The sequence below is a fragment of the Apis cerana genome, linkage group LG5 (genome assembly GCF_029169275.1).
Source record: "Apis cerana isolate GH-2021 linkage group LG5, AcerK_1.0, whole genome shotgun sequence".
NCBI classification, from domain to species: Eukaryota; Metazoa; Arthropoda; class Insecta; order Hymenoptera; family Apidae; genus Apis; species Apis cerana.
In genome coordinates, this window is record NC_083856.1 from 8,615,560 (window position 1) to 8,634,205 (window position 18,646).

The 18,646-nt window shown below is 42.3% G+C and overlaps 1 protein-coding gene and 1 long non-coding RNA gene across 10 annotated transcripts in view; one reads left to right on the forward strand and one right to left on the reverse strand.

Moving 5' to 3' along the window:
• LOC107994408 (uncharacterized) overlaps positions 1-18,646 on the forward strand; it is a 169,073-nt gene that overhangs the window by 26,657 nt on the left and 123,770 nt on the right. The window lies entirely within an intron of this gene.
• Positions 16,357-18,646, reverse strand: part of LOC133666090 (uncharacterized) — a 39,066-nt gene continuing 36,776 nt past the window's right edge. For both annotated transcript variants that reach the window (XR_009829705.1, XR_009829706.1), the window contains exons 2-5: positions 18,419-18,540; positions 18,104-18,359; positions 17,838-17,969; positions 16,357-17,372 (exon numbers count right to left, since the gene is read on the reverse strand). This is a non-coding gene — a long non-coding RNA (uncharacterized LOC133666090). The remainder of the gene's footprint in view (positions 17,373-17,837; positions 17,970-18,103; positions 18,360-18,418; positions 18,541-18,646) is intronic.

Sequence of the window (18,646 nt, forward strand, 5' to 3'; positions counted from 1 at the left end):
TATCGCAACGAACGAATCGATCTACCGTAGCGATCGATCGGCATACAGGGTGCACACGTATGGCCACCTGCTGTCCCTGACAGTGTGCATCTCGATTAATCTTCGCTTGATTTTGATGTATTGCGGCCAAAATTATGTATGCAGATGCACGTATATCCCCGGCTCGAATTAATTGGCGACAGGGATCCGGTTACAAAAAACACACGGATGGATATACGGTTACGTTCCGTGATGAAAACACGGATTGATCGTTTAATTGAGACGGTTTCGCGATGCATTTTGGATGAAAGCGAGTCCGTTGGTGTAGCGATTGCAATGCCAGGCCACGCGTAGTACCATGCCATGGGAGGGGAGATATCTCGGTCGAACGTTGTACGTGAAAATCGTATATGCCCGTTGTCGACTGTAGCGTCCGAGTATTATCCGAGCCTCATCGAGTCGTGGCATAAAATGGCCGTGTCTAATTTTATGCGAATATAAGTGTTAACGCGGAGAGCAAATATCGCGAGTCGGCAGGCATTCGGAGGTGAAACATCGAATACCAATGGAGCGTGAAAGAATTCACGGTTAGAGGATAAAGGCGTTCTTCGTCGGTGAAAGGAGAGGACAGGTGTGGAAAGTGGAAGAGTCGTGTCTCGAATCTCTCGCTATCTCTAATATTATATTTGGCTTGGCTTATTATTATTATTATTATTATTATTATTATTATTATTATTATTAGTTGGACAGTTCGAATTTTTTCCTCTTACACTTATTGTAAAATTTATCGTTGGCGGGGTAATAATTTCAAGACCTTATATTTTTAGTCCTACGTTTCTATCGAAAATTATTAGTCGCAGTCTCTTTGAAGTCTATGAACCACGCTGTTAAACACGTTACGCGAAATTCATTATAAATTACTCGCGACTGAAAAGTGGAAACATTTTATGTTTCACGAGGGATAAAAAAAAAAAAAAAAAAGGAAAAAGAAAGAAAGAAAGAAAAAAATTCTCGTCCAGGCCATTAAACGTTCATAATAGATAATCCTTTTAAATATTTCGCCCCTGTTGCCCGGGCGCAGTTGGAGAAAATTAAAATTACTCGGCTGAACTCCCGATAAAATGTTCTATTATCAAATTTATATTTTCCCCTGGAAACCTCCTTTAATCTTCCCCGCTTGTTCGCAAACGCTCACGTTCGTCCGTGAAATTTATCATCCTTTATTTTCCAATTCGTTTCTCCTCCTCGATGGCTAGAGTTTCCCGTGTATCTCCAAGATATAATGACCGCATTTTGCATGACGATGAAGAGAAGAAGTCGGAGATAGGAAAAGGATATCGCGAGGGTATTATTTCTTTTTTTTATTGAATTTACTTTCAAACGTTTGTTACGTTTGTTATCGTTCTTTCCAATCAAAAAGTTATTATCGATTCACACGGTATCGGTTGATAGGGGAAAATATTTTTTAACATTCTTGTATCGATATTTATTTCCACACGCTGGATAAACCAATTATTTTTCTCGAACCAACTAATCGCGTCCAACGTGTTAATTAAAAATTCGATAGCGGTAGTAATTCAACTACAACCGGGCGATAAGAAACGCTCGTCCTTGTATTCCGCAAACAAAATTTCGCGTGGAGGTGCAACTTTGCCATTTTTTTCGCCTTGAATAACGTATCCATTTGCAGTAAATTTTCGAAGAAAACGGCGCCGCGACGCGTTGAAAATTTTCCAATTTCCAATTTTCTCTCGTTCATCGCGCTTAACAACGAGAATTATCGAACGAGTAAAGTCTGGGATCGAGGGAGGAGGTCCTCGAGGCAAAGGGCGCGAGACTTTATTTAGAAATCGACTATCCAGGACAAAGGGGATGACACCTGCACTGTGTTTCGAGTGCGCTCCTCGTGCGAGCGTCGCGACGCTTCCTCGGTTCATTGGATTTCAATGGGCAAGCCTCGTTGCCTCGATCGAAGGGTGCACACCTTTGACGCGGTGTTTCCTCGAACGGAGGAGACAGGGTGCGACAAGATGGAAAATTCGAATTCGATCGTTGCGCAAACTTGTAAAATTATCCGCCATTCCCTTTCGTGATCGCGAGGATCGATTCGCGCGGCGAATTACACGCTTTTGTCCCGCGATATCGGCCAGATATTAAGACGCAGAGAAAGCGAGAGAGAGAGGGGGAGAGGCGCGCACACGATCCTCTCGTATTCCCCGACGACGTATCGATTTCCACGGACGAAGACTTATGATGGTTGGCGCGTGTACAGGCTAACGAACAGCAACGGGGTATAAATTGCATCGATATTGCTGGATACGCGCGTGCACGAAAGTACGAACGGCCATCGTCGGCCTGTATCAGTTTCGCGCAGTTTATTAGAGTCGTAAACCGGGCGGTGGCAACAATTCGGTCGCCTGTCGACGATAAGAATCGATTGGAATAATACGCGATATAGACTGAAATTACACGCCTCTCTAAATTCGGCGAGCAATGAATCTCCTTCTGAAATACGATTTCGTCAAATTTGCTCGATCAACATTCTCGCCTTTTTCTTTTTCTCGCGTTGAGTTCGAACGTTGTACGCTCGTATCAAGGAGATCTTGGACGAAATTGAAGCATAATTAAACGATTTTCAATAGTTTTCGTGTTTTAAAAGTTCATTCAATTATTAATTCCCAGAATCATTACACAATTGTTGTAATTAAAATAAGGGAAGGAAACATAAAATTTATCGATTTATATTAATAAAAATTGTTAAAAATACGAGAAATATTGAAAATTGTGAGAAAATATTATAAATTACAAAATATTTTATGATATTTTCAGCAATAAAAACATATCTCTATTTGAAGGGTCTAATGATTTTCTAAAAATAACTTATATAGTTAAAAAAAAATATCCACTAAATAACTATTTCAGTATCGACCTTACTAAATTAAACATCATTTCTTTGGTCGCGTTTGTAAAAAAAAAAAATCTGACTTGGCATAAACTTCACATCACACTTTCATTAGCAAATCTCCGGTTAAAGAAAGATATCGTTTTTCGTTATCTCTCTCCTCCCAAACTATCCCTCCGTCCTAAACATAGACGTTCAAAATTGAAACGTGACTTAACCAGAACTTTGGCCTGATCTACGCGTGTTCCCTGTCTAGGTATACCCTCCGCTAACAGCTGTGTTTACGGTGTATCTAAAGCCCCCGCTAGCCTGTTCCGATGGTTTGCCCGCCTCGTATTACGCGGTGCTTGTTGTGGCCAAATGCCACAAGACTCGAGGGGCTTTGCCAGCGATCCGTTCGACATCGGGTTCGACACAGTTTCGAATATTCGAAATTATGGCTTCGATGAAACCGTGCCTATTATCCGATACACACCTCTCTCTCTTTCTCTCTCTCTCCCTCTATATATATATATATATATTTGCCATCGTCGAATCTGTCGCCACGTTAAGTCAACTTGCACGATACGTATCTCGGCTGATTATGGAAATCCCTTTAATGGCAAATCTAGGATACGTGTCTATAAATGTGTACACACTTGCTATTCAGTTTCGAAATCTCTCAAGAGGATTAAGCTGCACGGTTATCGTCATAGACGTCGGTGTCTCGCTTTTTTTCCAGATGCTCCAGTTTCCAATGAATCGCCCCACTCTGCGATCATTATACCTTGGTGATATCCGTGCTTCTCTTTAGAAATCTCTCCATGTCCGTTTCGAGGATGTGCCGAGATATCTTGTCGAAATCCTCGATTGCAAAGGGGCGAGAAGTTCCGCTTTGGAAGTTTAGAAACTAATTACTACGCTGCAACTGTGTAATTTTAATTTTCAGATTTTGTTCGTAGATACGAATAATTTTGTTCGTATGGGGGTGTAGAAAGTTAGAAAGTTAGGTTGCAAATTGGTTTAGATTTTTTTTAAGAACTGTACGAGTATCCCAAGTATTTCTCTTCTATCCGTTCTTTCATTCTTTCGAAAATATTTACGGTTTCTTTTGGTCGCGTCGGAGGAACGGAAGTTCTCGAAAGACCTCTCGAAGAACTCTCTTCAAGAACCTGTTCAAGATATAACAGCATTTTTTGTAACGAGTTTGCAGGAAACGAAAGCTTGTTCGCGACTGCTACGGGATACAAGAATTACGTTTTTGAACCGTATCCTGTATCGAGATACAGGTTTAATAGCATCCTCTAATTTTTTTCTTTTAATAATGCGTTTGGAGCGATTGAAAAATTATTTCGAAATTATATCTTCTCGAATCGTATCGAGTATTCTTTTTTTCTTCTTCTTCTTTTTCCTTTTTCCCTTTTTGCCCGGGTTATCGTTATTGTTTGCGAAATTTAATTAATTCGTCGTATCGATAGCTTTGGTACCGCCCCCGATTCCAAATTTAGCTTATAATATTTTCAGGGCTCGTTGAATATTTTCAATTATTGAACGTACATTAACGTAATTACTTTCGTTAGCATCGAAACCCAATTTCCGTCAAAACCATCGCGTGCAAAGAATATTCAGTTTATCGGCGGTAACCACCAACGCGGTTCAGTTACATCGATGCGGAATAATAAATTTCACAACGTTCCATCTGGCGTGAGCTTAACCCTCATCGGGCGATTCGAACGAAATAGATAGGTCCTCGTGAGAGGAGGAAGCAAGCTCAGCGTGAACCTGAAATTCGCCAGCTTCCAAGTTGGAGAAAATTTTTGCGGAAGGTCCAAATATCTTCGCTTTGTGGCGTAGAGAAAAATTTCTCCATTTCCAGATTTTCGCGCACCGACCAATTTTGAGAATTGTATCAGAAACGACGCAATGTCCGCGCTCTGTGACAAGACTCTGATATTAATATCTTTTATAAAATCAAAGTATTTAAAAATTTCACTCGATACAATTATCATTATAATATCGAGTTATTAAGAAAATTAGAAAAAGATATTCGATATCGAAAATATTCTACGATGTCACATCATCCCTGCCTCTTGAATCGATCTTTCATTCTTCGTCACCTATTTAAATTTATCGGGCGTCTAGAAAGAAGAGTTAAGGGTCACTGGCCATTTATAACGAGATTATCAACGCGGCCACGTGAAGCCGATTTCCTCGTGAGAGGCCCCTAAAAATAGTAAGCCTTCCAGGAGGAGACATACGCGGTTGAAATTGCCATATGGTGTACGTCTCGTTTCCGACTGGTCGATCAAGGGGGCCGAGAATATCTTCTCTCTCTTTTCTCTCCCACCAGGTATAGCCTTTCGTTAAAAAGTCAAAAACCATTCGCATTCGAAACAGAGATAGCAAACTCAATGATAATTCTCCATCTAAATTAACGATCAACGAAATTCTAAATCATCTCAGAACAGTTTTTCGTAGATTTCGTTGACGGATAATTATCGCGCTTCTTCCATTTCTGTCAAATTCGGTTAAATCAAAGAAAAATGCATTGCAACGCGCGTACAGGGTACGGTTCCATTTCACGAAATCCTCTTATACGTACACCTATTAATCCATCTCGATAAAAAGAAGAGACATCGCGAGAATTACGAGTTGAACTCGTTGGTTGATTCTCGATAAGAGTTCCACGATATGCATATATCTCGCGCGGATCGTTCTCTATGCAACCTCGTAAAACGATCATAGAGTGATCGAGTTATGGAGAGACTATATATAATATATAATATATATATCGTAGGAGACGCGATAGTCGGACAGTTCGTTCCACCTTTTGCTCGTATTTTCGCGATCCAACCAACGGTCCTCGATATTTTACGATCGAGGCGCATGGCGGGCAGCGATAAAGGGGCGGAAGAAGGCCGCGCGTTGGCCTTTGCTCGCCGTAAAATGAAATTTTCCGCGACCAAGCGTCCAAGTGTGCGTGCATGAGTGCGTGTGTGTGTGTGTATGCAACGTTGCGTCGATCGAAATTTTCCACGCGAGACAACGGGGAGTTGGCCACTTTGCGTCGTCGACCCGTCCGCCCGCCACTTTTATTCAACTTTAGCTGATTACGGGAAAAGGGAGCCCGTCCAACGATTTCCATCAACCGGAGTTGACGCTCCGATGGAAACGATGGAGGGAGAGAGAGCCCGTTCACTGGAAAATTAAATAGTAACCCGTCGTCGAGGAGGATTTAGAGTTTTCCCGGAGTTCGAAAACTTCTTCTTACCAACAACGATTTCCTCTCGAGGAAAGACCGGTATCGTACGTATCGGTCACCAATGGTGAAATCTTTGAATTCTTCTCGATAATTTCGGCGAGAATTCTTGGTATTTTGTTATATGTACACGGCACGGACTCTTGAATATCGATCTAACGCGAAGAAGGAAATTGAGGTAAATAAAGAGACGTATATGTACGTACTAATGGTTTTACGCCGTAGATGGAAAGGAATGACGCGGTTCGAAGTAACATCTGTCGCGTTGCGCGCCATATGCTGCTCTCTTCTAATCGTTGTTACCCGATGGTCAATTGGAAAAATAACTTTCTCCGTAGGAAGAAGGGAACGCTTTAGGGGAAATCCAACGAGCAACGAGTCAGGATTAAATCCCATTTTCGGTCGACGAGGAAACTTCGCCGGGAAATATGAAATAACGTAAACGAGTCCGGGCTTCGAGGGGTGGGAGGAAGGGGTTTACGCAAGAATATACGCCTCGTCTCGAGAACGCATGGACGCGGACGCGAGTTACAAGAAAATTCCATTCGGCGAACGATCTCCAACAGGGCAGTAAATAATTTCCAAAGATCCTCCCAGTTCGTCGTGGATGTCGCGAATTCATCTGAATTCAAGGCGTTGATCGCATCGTGGACGGAAGGCGAAGGGGGTCGAGATACGAGGGAGGGGGCCAAGACGACATATTTTCCCCGTGAAGTGGCTCCTGTCTCGTCTTTTTCTTTTCTCTCTCTCTCTCCTTTTTAAGCCAGCAGTTTTGTTTCATCCGATTCGCAGTAAGCAGTTGTTTAATAATGAATAATGCATGGTGGATAATGGATCAGAAGGAAAATGCGGCGACGATGAAAGAGCCTGTTTAAAAAGGGTTCGCAATTTCCTGAAGTGGCGCTCGTCCCTCGTGTATTCTCGGGCTTCTGTGTGCAGCTGCCACACTTGGCTGCACACTTGCCTCCGGTCCCCGAAGTTTATTAGAACACGAACTTTGTGGCCTGGCCCTCGCGTGCAGTTAGATAAAACTGCGTGAAAAGGGGAAAAAAGTACAATCTTATTTGAGGGCGTATAACAAGAATTAGACGATCCTCCTCTTAATTTAATTGGAAAGATAGTAAATAGTAGATCGTTGGATAGTTTGGACTGATATTGGCGTTGTTGATCAGTGTAAGAAACAATGATCGACGCGTCGCGAGGTATATATTTCTCTTTCTTCTTAGAGAAATACAAAATTTACTTTACTTTCCTCGGTATAGAATCTCTTTCATGAAATCTGATCAACGAACAATAGAGAATAGTGAATTGAATAGACAGAAATTCGATTAAAATTTTCGAAACGATCTCCTATCCCTTAATTCTAATTCATATTTCGAGCATACATGAAAGATATTCGTAAACGCGAAAAGTCACTTCTAACTTTCAAGGAGGCGAGAATCGATCGATCCATCTATTCGCGGGAAAATTATCGCAAAGAAAGGTACGAAATATCTCTTATTAATTTATCCCTGCCGGCTTAAGAGGAACGAAAGTGACAGAAATAATGGGATACGCGATTCTGCACGATGTTAAATTTTATCCGATAGCTGAGGGGTAGAGGATAAAGAGTCTATAAGAAGCGAATAAGGGAAATTCTTATCTGGTGGTCGGGGGATTGCATAGGTGGTGTAAGGGAGGGGGGCACGGAGTTAATTAGTATTTATCGCGGGAATAAGCCGGGAGATTGGCTAGTGGCCGCTATACCGGTCTCTCGAGTGGAATCTTGGGGGATGAATTTTATCGTCCAACTTTCCGACCCAACTTTATCTCGTCCCGTATAGCGACACATATTTCACAGGCTTGCATTTTCCTAAGAATTACGACGAGTAGAATCTGGGAGGCGGCATCCTTGCTCTCTTTCTCTCTCTCTCTCTCTCTCGACTCGTTTCGAAGGCGCGATTTACGTGCAAATCGAAAACTTTGCCAGATGGGCAGGCGAGGACGAGGTGGTTGATTTACGAGTATCGGTGGAAAATTCGCGGAAGCGTTTAGTTTCATCGTTTCTGCCATTTATCGTTTTCCTACGTCACCGATGCGCTCGCGGCGCCGAAAGATCGATGATTTATGAAACTCGTCGACGCATCTGCGTTTGATTTATTCCCCCGGATCCTTTTTTCTCCCTAAGTTTTTTCTAAAAAAAACCGTCTATGAAAATGCGCGGCCTTGAAACAGGAACAACGTGTTTCGAGAGAGCGTTTTAATTCTCGTGGAGGAAAGCTGGTGTATTTTTCTTTGCTCCGTGTTGGGACTGGAAAGTCAAAGCTTGAACATCCTATCTCTCATCCTTCTCGCTCGCCCCTGTTTATTCCATCTCTCGTTTCTCCTCCCCGAACTTGGAAAACCGAGGAGGAGCACGCGCCCTCTTGCTGCCCGAACAATGGCGCGAATCGTTAATCTTCATAGCACGTTCATAAACCGCGAAATAAAAGCAATCCTCGCCCGTTGTCCTCGATCAAATGCTGACCAAATTTTACACACGGGTTCTCCCCGGCGTGTAACACTCTCGTGGAATTATTCGAGAGAAGAGAAGCTTGGAATGGCGGGACGCTCTCGGTGCATCGCGGGCGAGTTGTTCGTGGAAAATTTTTGGAAAATACGTTTCGATTCATTCATCGCGGATTACGACACGAGGGGGAAAGTTGACGCCCGGGAAAAAATATCCGGGGAAACTGTCCTGCCACGTTTTTCAACGATCGTTATCGCGCCAACGCGACACGTTGGCCCCTCGTCCTTTTGCTTTCGCCACCCGAGCTTTATTTCCCGCGCCAATGTTCCAATGCTCGTTGGGCATCGTTATGACGTGTTCCGATCTGATGTTTCTCCCTTCCTTTCTTTCCTTTTTTCTTCTCCTTCGAATGACGGAGATCGCGAATCGCATTTTTAGCACGAGAGTGTAAATCTCGAGATACGCGAAAAAAGGATCGTTTCGATGCTTGTTTGTTTATTTTATTTAAAGCGATTGTATACGATTTAAAATATAAAATCGTATTTTTTCCTTTTTTTCTAGTTAATTAGGAAAACTAAATCGATATGCAACGATCTATGTTCGAGGAAATTTTCAATTTGCGTAGAGACAACGATGTTCAATAGTAGCAATATCGATGAGATTCGGTATACCATATTCCATCCCGATTCGATACTTGATGATACTTGTCCGTGGAGAGCAATAGTTTGTATTATTGTATTATAAAGATATCTGGACCGAGACGGGAAGATTTCGCTGCACAAACTTGCGTCGAATCGAGAGATGCACCTCTCCTATGGCGTCCGTGTTGCGCTCTTCTAAGAAACTCGAATTACTAGAAATTTCCATCTTAACGTAGGAAAACGATTTTTCTTTTTTTTGTCTCGCTCCTAGGGAATTTTAACGAATCTTCTGGTTTGCGATCAGGTTCGATTCCGGGATACTGGCCATTCATCCTAATCTATTTGACGGATAGTTATGGAATTCGCGGGAAAGGGATTGCGTGACGTCCTAATGCTGTCATAAATCTCACTTTTCTGACCCCTCTTAATCGACAATCTCGAAACCAGAGAATAGAAATTTAAATTATCGAGACAGAAATCGTTTCAAGAGGAACAAATACAAAAATAGAATTTCAATTCCGGGAAATTGAGCTATATATCACTAAATAAATTTTATAGTGATCATTTAATTATTTACCCTTGAATCATTGTACGATCAAATATTTCTAACGAAACGTGCGATTACGATTTCGAAAACCATTACGAAATCAAAGGTTAAAGGGTAAATAAAAACCTGTTAAATTCAAATACATAATATGAATAAAATTGTACGTATTTGGAACGCGGTTCAAATTTCCAGCGATCAATTAAAAATTTCTTAACTTTCCATCCCCCGTTGCAAAATTATTATTCCGCGATGGTTAGCATGATTCAAAATGTTTACGATATAAAATTTTCAAAAACCCGGCAAATTAAAGTCCCCGTCTCTGTCCTACAAATAAATAAATAAATAAAACGCACATGCGTATTCGAGCGCGGCAGTTCCAGCAGTCAATTAAAAATTTCTTAACTATCCGCGATGCAAAAAAGAAAAAATGCCGATAAATTAAAATCGTTTATCACGTGTAAATAAACGAAATCACGTATCCCAACGAATCCAATCGATTATTAAATAAAAAATCGAACGAAATTTAACCCCGATGAAGAAGACGTTTCACAAAGGTTTTACACCAGTTGATCCGCGAGCATCGCGAACCAATTCAAATTGGAAATTGGAATTGTGCTCGCTCCGTGGAATTTACGTGCAAGCATCTGGCGGCGGCTTAATAAAGCTTCCGCGGCAGTGGTTTCGACCAGACTTAATTAGCTCGTGGCTCGTGCTCCTTCCGTCCTTCTCCCCTCCTCCCTTCCTCTTTCTCTCGTCTTGGACTCTCTCTATCCCTCTCCCTATTACGAAGCAACAACACGGTCGACTTTCCGGCTTCCGTCGAGTTCGCATCCACTGACTCCGCTCCCTCTTCTTTCTCTTAATCGAAGACACCGCGTAAACATTGGCGTGCACGAAATCCAAAGTACGTCGCGAATTTTCTTAATCGAATCGTTCGAACGAATTCTTCTATTCTTTGATCCTTGTCTCCTCCCAATTAGATCCAGCGTTTTAATATCCGTTCCGCGAGGAGTTTATACTTCTCCCCGCGACAGCGGCAGTAAAATTAATTAGTTTCTGTAATTAAGCAAACGGCAAACACGAGTCTCGTTGCTCGCCTATCGAACCACAATCGAAACCGTGGTATTTTATTAGCATCGGTTAGAGGGAGAGGGAGGGCTTCTTCTTTGCGAGTTTCCTTTCGAGAGACCGTCGATGGGTGGTTAATCGGAGAGAGAAAAGAGATAAGATAGAAATAACGGGATACGAGAGAGAGATGTAGCCATGTTGAGGAGGGGGAAGATAGCTCGGCAGAAAATTTCTGATGGATTGAAATTTCCTCCCCTCCTCCCTTCCCGAGATATATCCGGCGCGATATGCTAATAAATGTCAACAGGGTCTCGGCATTCGATTTATTCGTCGTCTCGGAGGGTAATTTCCTGGCAAAGATTATTTCGATACGCTATCAATCAGTTGTCAGAAAGGGGGAGGGGGGCGCATCGATGTCGAAGGCGAACAAGGTGATCCTTTTCATGCGCGCTTTCGTGAAAGTTAGTAGATAGTAATCTCGATGAAGATATATATTCGAGATGATGGGAGAGAGGGAGAAATTTCTGAGTCGTTTAACGCACATCGACGTCTCGAAAGTGGCTTCTTCGAATTATTAGACCATTTAGGGGCCCTTCCTTTGTAAGACGGATCGTTTATGGATTTGTAAGAGGATTACGCGGAAAGGGGATCCTCTCGTCGATGATCGCACGATTGATTCGAACCGTCGCGTAAGCGATAAGCAGGCGATCGCAAGATTTACGACTCCTCCGTCGACATTCGTCGTTCTCGATCTCAGTCTCGGCAATCAAGTTTCGAGTTAATCATTCTTCCGTCATCGTGACGCCAGGTTAAAGAAATGAATTTCTTTCCAATTTCTTGCTGGCGAGAAGGAGAGTAAACGTTTGTCGAGTAACACGGGATGCAATTGTTTCCAATTATTTCCAGATTAATTCAATGCGCGCATTTTTCGGTTCGGAAAATTCTGTTCGAACGGTTCGATAGTACGTTTTTTTTAAAGAATAAAAATAACTTTCGGATTCGTTCCTTACCAAGAAAGAATATTAACGCGAAGTGTGATCGAGATAGGTTGTAAATTTAATTGCATTCGAATTTTATCGCGCGAAACAGCTCTATTTTTTTTTTCTCTTCGCGCAGCGTAGAACGGAAATGCAAATAGTTGTTTCGAACGATGTATTATCGATAATTATTCGATTATCCCGTGATATTAACAGGGGTTAACGTGGACAAAACGGAAGTTCATCAGTGGACGTGGACATGCATTTCCACGATAATATTAATATAGACGAGCAGGGAAAATCAGATAATAGTGACTGTTTATCGAATCGTTTTCGCGATATGCCTCGTTTCGATATTTTCATTAAATAACGATGTTCGGGGGGAGGGTGGGATGCCGGAAGAGGATGGCGAATTGGAGCCGAGTTTACGTTTCATTTCGTCGTGGCCATGGAACCAGGTCACGTTGAAACGTTTCGAAATTGTTACGTAAAATTGTTTCGCTTTTAAGAGAGAGCGCGCGCGTGGAAAAACTGCTTTCGAGATAAAGCGGAATGCGAGAGGAGGAATATTACAAAAAAAAAAAAACAATGGATCTCTTTTTCCGATCGATTCTCCCGTCAAAATCTTAGAGATTCTTTCATCAACTCTTTCCCTCCTCTCTTCCTCTCCCTTAAACCATCTCAAAAATCTCGCGATTTTTTTTAATTTCTCACAAAAACCGAACTGTCTCGGAAAATTTGAAACTACCGAATCTATCGCGTCTATCATTCATCATCTCTTTTAATCGGATGATTCCTCGGGATCCGCTTCATTTGTGCAATTTAAATCATTCGAGCAGGGAGGCATTCTGACCGACGTTTTCCACCACCGGTCAAACAACAAGGGGAAAAATCGCGACGGGAGGGTGGATATATATTTGTCTGGCGGCGGTGCACAGGCGCAATATTCACGGTTTACGTGCAATTTCTGGTTTCGTCAGGCGTGGCGGATCCAGTGGCAGGAGAAGGGGGTACGGGGAGAAGAAGAGAGAGAAAGAGAGAGAGGGAGAGGGAGAGAAAAGAAGAAGAAAAAAGGAAAGAGGGAAAAAATAGAAAAGGGAAAATAGGATTCCTTGCCGACGACGGTGAATTATCACGCTTATCTGTAGTCGCGTATTCCGGAATTTCTGGACTAAAACTTCCCCTTGGCCGCGGCGAGATGCAGAGTTATGCGCCGGCGATAATACGGCCGCGTCACGTGCAACGGAGGTCGGAAGTTGTTCCCTAACATTCCCTAACATTTCGATTGCAAAAAGCTGGCGACACGTATGCACGCGTCGTTGTCTCGAACGAAATAATTAGCGTCCCGTACCTCGTGTTTTAAGTGGGGTTGAGTTAACAGTGTAAACAGGGGAGCTTAATGTTTGCGCAAACAGCAAGAAATTATGGAAATTTTCATAATCAACTCGTACTCGAGACGGGTCGAAACGCGAACATGAAAAAAACGTATTTACTCCTATGCTTCTCTTTTGTAGCGGAGACGAAAGGAATGGAAAGAAAAGAGAAGGAGAACGTAATGAAATATGTAAAAATGTGCAAATATGTGTAAATTTCCTGGAACGAATATTTTTACTCGGTTCAATAATATAAGAATATAAGAATTCATGGAAACTCTTTTTTTTTTTTTCTAAAGAATTCCCAAAATCGGAGATTTCTTTTTTTTTTTTTAAATACTTTGATAACCTAAGCAATTCTCCAGAGTCATTCACGAGTTGCACAAGTTGTTAGAGACGCATTCTCGAACGCGCGCGTTAATTTCATGCACGGTGTATTTTCGTGGCCGCGGCATTGACAGGAGTTGAAGCTACCATGCCCACGGGGGTTTCGAGCACCAACAGCGGCGGCATTATGCATACCTAGCTTGCGACATCGTATATCATCCACGAGGCGGTGTGTAAGCCGACGCGTATACTGGATCATTGCGTGCGAATCGCGAAAGCGTCGAAATGACGTATGCGGATTTGTACGAACACCGATTGTCGCCTCGAAAGTGGTTGAATTATTTCCTGGCATCCCTTATTGCATCCCTCCTAAAAACCTCTGCTGAAAACCTAGCTGAAAAGTTGCTGCACACCAATTTTGAAATTTGAGAAAGAGAAACGAACTCGTCGAAGGAGTGTATTCTCACGATTGATGAGGCAAGAAAGTATTTTTTTCTCCTTCTTCTTCTTCTTTTTCGACGCTATGCAACGAGGCTTACGTTTCGATATAACGAGATATACAATCGAGACGTACGATCCGGAATACGACCGAGCTCTCTTCTATCGTATATCCCGTGTACGATAATAATCTCGAGTTAAGATATCAAGATCGTTAGCGTATAGCAATGACATGAAATTCTAACTTTTTGAGATTTCAACGTATAATACTTTTATGCTTTCTTCGTAGGGATTGAAAACATTCTTTTCCCCTAAAATTGTTGTTTTCAGGTAATAAATTGCGACCTGAAACGGGCGATATAATAGTACAGATTATTGAAATCTCTTCGACAAAATATAAAATATATATATAAAAAAAAAAAAAAAAAATATGAACAAAACCACTGTTCTGTTTCGGGAAAATATCGGCAGAACTACCCTTACCGAAACATTTCGATCGATTTTTTTTATTTTTTTTATTTTTTTTATTTTTTTCTATTTTTTCCCTTTTAACAAACTTCATCCCCGATTAATATTAAAACGAACCCTCGAAAAACATGGAATTTCATCCAGTTGAAATTCCCGGTTGCGCCCCGAAATCTTTGTGAAAATTTTCCGCATGCGGGGATAATCGCGAATTATCGATGCTTTCGTCTCGATCCAATCAACTCGTAACCACCCCTCCCCTCCCCCCTCTCCCTCCTTTTCAACGGATTATGGGTTACCGGAATGAACGGATGGAAATTTGCATTGGCGCTTCCGCGGTGGCCGCCGATGTCACAAGCGCAAAAAAAAAAGGAGGGGGAAAAAAAAAAGGGAAAAAAATGCAACGTACGAACAAATATTTGCACCCGCATCGAATAACGGGACGACGGAACATCTATCCCCCCTATACGTCCATCTTCCCCCGTGCCTCGATTCCGTTATTAAGCAAACATTTACAATTTCCCTATTATTTCCCACGACGCGTGTCGTGTTTCGTTACCTGCCGCCAAACAGAGATATTACCCCCCCTCTCTCCCCCTATTAATCGCCAATTTGATCATCGACACCGGATCGGCAAACGTTTGCCGAACGCGTGGAAGCGCACACACGCGCACACGCGATCGACGCGCGTCCAAAGTCGCGTCCTCGAGTTTTTTCGATCTTTGGAAGAGAATTACACCGACGATCTCTCGAGGATGTATCGACGAGGGATAAATATCGAGCAGGTTGTCCCTTGGGGAGGGAAGGAGATGGCGTCTAGACCGTTCTCTAGCCACCGCCGGATCGGGTCGAATCGATGACGATAATAATACCGCCCTCCCCTCCCTCCTTCCTTCGTTGCCCGCGTTGCCACGACGACCATTAGAACGCACAATTTTACTCGACTCGGTTCTAATAAACTCGGTTGGCGGTCGGTGTTGGCGAGATTGGGTCGAGATTGATTTCTTTATCGCGCTCCCTCCCTACGATGCGCCTCTCTCTCTTTTATCCCGTTCGTCGAGGATCGTGACGACGCTCGATTTTGTTAATCGTTAAGGAGAGAGAAAGAAAGGGAGAGGGAAAGAAAAGAAGAGAGACGAGGCACGCGTGTGCGTTTTCACCGATTCACCGGGAGGGGATAGAATCGGGGGAAGGTAAACGGAAGGAGACGATGCTCGAGGGGGATGGAAAGCGTTGTTGAAAAGATGCCGCGTGGAATGCTCGTGCAGAAGACGGCGAGATAGTTTCATTCAGGCAGACTTATTTACTTCTTCTTTTTTATGAGCCCATTGACCATTCGTTTCCCTATTTACGCACCGTCGTTTCCCCTCCCTCTCTTTACGATATTGTGTCTCTTACGGTAACACAAGCGCAACAAGCTCTCGATTTTCATTTCTGTACGGATTCCAGGATTATTCTATCCTTCAAATCGTCAATTTCAGGAGGGAGAATTTATCTCGAGATGCTTGCTCCGGAATCGTGAATAGAAATATTGATAATTATGGGTATAATGTATCGCGTATCATTAATTAGCTACATATTAAACGTCGCTATAATTATATTATAATTATATACGAGTTTGGGATAACGTTTATTATTTCGAAACGGTTCGTAGGATTCGTAGGAACAATTATCGCGGGCCAAATGTATTTCTCTTAATTAAAGCGCCGACCTTCCATATTATTGTTTATAGCGGAAGCGGTATATAGTGTAATAATTTTACTCGGCCAAACGTAATCCGGTGCCATACACTTTTTCCGCCACGGTCGTGAAAGCTCCGCCTGTGACCCGGACACCGGCGATTCTTTGTGGAAAATGGCGAACATATGGAAATAAATTCCCTCAAAGACAAGATTCAAAAAGCTCCCCCCTCGTATATTTCATTACTCGTATATTCTCGTAACTGACAGAGTCGTTTTTTTAAAAGCCTATCCTTCAACAGGAGAATGTTGTGCTCATTTTTAATCCGTAATTTATTCCGCTCTTTCTCTTCCAAACGGAGTTTAATAATATTTTTTTCTTATAGAAATATTTTAAAAACACGAGAAGAGCGATATCGGATCAAAAGACACGGATCTTGGCACTTTTGGCACAAACAACAAGGATTCCATCTAATTGTAAAATTGCACGGTCACGAACATTCGAAGTTATTTACAACGCGGTCTAATATTTTATTTTGTAGTGAAAATTCGTATTAGTATCGGAACTTAATTCGATAAAGCGAAATGCTGCGCTCAGCTTTCAACCAGTGCCGCACGAAAAGGGAAGAATAACCTTTTCGCAAAATTTGTCACCGCGCGCTTTCGACTAAATCGCAAGTCCTTTGTAAGGTGTCCGTTCCATTCGAGATCGCTATTTGTTCCCCGCTCGGCTGTTACTATTTTCGAAGGGCATTCCTCCGCCCCGTGACGTTCCTTCCATTAAACATCAACGTTGAACCCCCCTCTCTTATGCGGTTTCTCGTCCCATTGAACGTAGGTTTGCAACGCTGCAAAATTCGAGACGAGCATTTCGCTTATCGCCCCCTCTTTTGTGTATGCTCTCCCCTTTTCTTTTTTTCCACGATCACGGATTCATACTCGATTCTCTCGAAAATCGATCCTCTTGGCGTGCTTCTCCTTTAGGAGGGAAAAGGCGAGTGGAGGAAAGGAAAATGTTAACTACGAAGAATGTCAACGCGTGGAGGGGAGAGGAAATTTTCTACATCTCTGGAATTTTCTCTTTGTAACAACGTTGCAACGTTTACAAACACGAGTAGACTTTGACTCGGCAGCGCCACTGGAAAATTTATCGATCCCCACAGTGCTCGAGAATGCAGTGTCCGACCCACGTGCGTGGATTTCGCGACGCTTGGTGAAATTGTAGACTGGTCGCAGGAAGTCGAGCGATCCTGGAATTGGAAACAATAAGCCGGGTGTTAGCCGTTCGAACGAGAATCAGATTCCTTCAACAGAACCGCGTATGTACATCGATCTGTAAAGGTAATTGTTTCCATTTATTCGTCTAGGTCAGAATAGTATCGGATAATTGAGTTTAAGGAGTTTTAAGTAGAAAAATTGTGGATTTTTTACTCGATTGTAATGTCTTTTTACGTTATTTCGACGACGACCACGACGAGATCGTTGCATTTCTGCGATGAAACGTTCGTGGAATCTCGATTCTTCGTATAAAAAAGTATGGAAAAATAAAAAATTGAAATCCATTTTTATCTCAATCGTGTGTCAAGATGTAAGGATTTAAGGTTTCCATTGCGTTAATAAGACCGGATTAGGAAACGGGCCCATTGACCTGCTCTTTTTTCTTGGAAATGTGCGCTATCTTGTTCTAGGTATCGTCATTTAGAATTGAAAATTACCGTTTTCTTCACACGATGATATCTCGGGAACAGGAAGTCGTATCGAGATAAATCAAGAAACGTTTTAAAGGGCAAAGTTCCGCGCTTCCAACGATCGTTCACTCGTTGACCGGAAGTCACTCATCTCCGAACCTATAAAAATTAAAAAATTTTATCGAGTTTCAAGATAGATTAACGCGATAACGCCATTGACGATCTTATCAACGGTGAATTTGTTGGAACGAACAATATATTAAGTATAAAGCATTTTCGAAAAACACTTTTACCGTTTTATCAATCTGAATGGAGCAAATACCGCTTTAACGCAGTGGCTCTGTTTTAAAATTTCCTGTCTCTTGTTCCACGTGTACGTGGCGAGGATAATCGAAAATCGATCGGCCAACTTCTATTGGGCAACGGTACTTGTACAGTTTAGTTCGAAACGCATCCATCTTCGTCATCGAGTTTTTCTTGCTTCTCGTGCGTGTACCGCGCGTGTGTTGTGCAACGAAAAAACGTTGTATTTCCGTTGGATTCGACTCTCTGCAAAAACTTTTTACTCGTAGCACTTTCACGTGTAACCTTTTACGAGGATCCATTACCTTTCATTACCGCAGTTTCGTCAACAAAGGATCCATCCGAGTGAGTCGTCACTTGTGTAAAATCTTGCGACGACACGCCAAATATTCCCGTGTCCTCTTCCTTTTACGACTTCCACCGTATCCTGAGTTAAAGAAATATCCCTTATATTATGTTATAAAAAAAAGTATTATATTTCCTCATTTTTTCGAGATATATATTCGAGAGCAGAACTTCATTTTTTTAAACGA